The sequence below is a fragment of the Aethalodelphis obliquidens genome, unplaced genomic scaffold (genome assembly GCF_003676395.1).
Source record: "Aethalodelphis obliquidens isolate GAN/ISIS:26980383/991018 unplaced genomic scaffold, ASM367639v1 scaffold9, whole genome shotgun sequence".
Taxonomy (NCBI): Eukaryota; Metazoa; Chordata; class Mammalia; order Artiodactyla; family Delphinidae; genus Aethalodelphis; species Aethalodelphis obliquidens.
This window is the reverse complement of record NW_020837953.1, coordinates 17973768-17975705: the sequence shown is the minus strand read 5'-3', so window position 1 is coordinate 17975705 and position 1938 is coordinate 17973768. Positions and strand designations below refer to the sequence as shown.

The 1938-nt window shown below is 39.7% G+C and overlaps 1 non-coding gene across 1 annotated transcript; it reads right to left on the bottom strand.

The window, feature by feature from the left end:
• Positions 1-1628: 1628 nt before the first annotated feature.
• TRNAE-CUC (transfer RNA glutamic acid (anticodon CUC)) lies at positions 1629-1701 on the bottom strand. Its single transcript has one exon. It is a non-coding gene; the product is annotated as a tRNA-Glu (tRNA).
• Positions 1702-1938: the final 237 nt, after the last annotated feature.

Here is a 1938-nt window from a genome sequence, read left to right as displayed (position 1 = left end):
CGGTACGCGGGCCTCTCACTGTTGTGGCCTCTCCCGTTGCGGAGCACGGGCTCCGGACGCGCAGGCTCAGCGGCCATGGCTCACGGGCCCAGCCGCTCCGCGGCATGTGGGATCTTCCCGGACCGGGGCACGAACCCGCGTCCCCTGCATCGGCAGGCGGACTCTCAACCACTGCGCCACCAGGGAAGCCCTAAAGTGGGTTTCTTGAAGGCAACATATAGTTAGGTCTTGTTTTTTGATCTACTCTCACAATCTCAGTCTCTTAATTGGTATATTGAGACCATTGATGTTAAAGTGACTATTGATATAGTTGGATTAATATCTACCATATTTGTTACTGTTTTTTATTCATTGCCCTGTTCTTTGTTCCTATTTTTGTCTTCCACTCTTTTTCTGCCTTTTATTGTTTCAGTTGAACATTTTATATGATTCCATTTTTTTCTACTTTCTTAACATATCAATTATAATTTTTAAAAATATTCTTAGTGGTTGCCCTAGAGTTTGCAATGTACATTTACAACTAATCCAGGTCTACTTTCAAATAACACTATTCTGCTTTACAGTAGTGCAAGTACCTTATAATAACAAATATTTCTAATTCTTCCTTCCCATCCCTGGTATCATTGCCGTCATTCATCTCATATACACATGTTATCATCATCAGACACATTGTTGCTCTTATTATTTTGAAACTTTTATCTGTTAAGATCAATTTAAAAAAATTAAATTTATGATTATTTTACCATCACTTATTCCTTCTCTGATACTCTTCCTTTTTTAATGCAGACCCAAATTTCTGACCTATCATCATTTTCCTTTTCTCTGAAGTTATTTTAATATTTCTTGCAAGGCAGGTCTACTGGTAACAAAGTCTCTCAATTTTTGTTTGTCTAAGGAAGGCTTTATTTCTCCTTCACTTTGAAGGAAATTTCACAGGATACAGATTCTAGTTTGTGGTTTTTTTTTCTCTCAGCACTCAGTTTCACCTCATTCTCTTCTTGCCTGCCTGGTTTCTGAGGAGAATTTGGATGTAATTCTTATCTTTGCTCCCCTACAGATGAGGTGTTGTTTTCCTCTGGCTTCTCTCAAGGTTTTTTCTTTATCTTTGATTTTCTGTGGTTTGAACATAATAGGTGCAGGGTTGTTGTTTTTTGGGTGGGGCGGTGTTATTCTGCTTGGTGTCCTCTGAGCTTCCTGGATCTGTGGTTTCGTGTCTGACAATTTGGGAAAATTCTCCGTCATTATTCCTTCACATGTTGCTTCTGCTTCTTTCTCTTCTTCTCCTTCAGGTATTCCCAGTACATGTATGTTACACCTTCTGTAGTTGTCTCATAGTTCTTGGCTATTCTGTCTCATTTTTTCCCCAGTCTTTTCTTTTTGCTTTTCAGTTTTGAAAGTTTCTATTGAAATATCCTCAAGCTCAGAGATTCTTTCCTCAGCTGTGCCTGGTCTACTAATGAGCCCATCAAAGGCATTCTTCATTTTTGTTATAGTGTTTTTAATTTCTAGCATTGTTCTTTTGTTTTTGGAATTCCAAATTTTGTTCTTAGGAATTCCAACTCTGTGTACATTGCCCATCTGGTTTTTTTGCTTTTTTTGTTTTTTTTAGCCATGCTGTGGGAGCTTAGTTCCCCGACCAGGGGTTGAACCTGGGCCCTGGACAGTGAGAGTGTGGAGTCCTAACCACTGGACCACCAGGGAATTCCCTGCCCATCTGTTCTTGTATGCTGTCTACTTTTTCCATTAGAGCTCTTAATCTATTGACCATAGTTGTTTTAAATTCCCAGTCTGATAATTCCAACATCCCTGCCATGTCCGAGTCTGGTTTTGATGCTTGCTCTGTCTCTTCAAATTGTGTTTGCCTTTTAGTATGCCTTGTAATTATTTATTGAAAGCCAGATATGATGTGCTGGGTAGAGGGCACTCCAGTAAATAGAC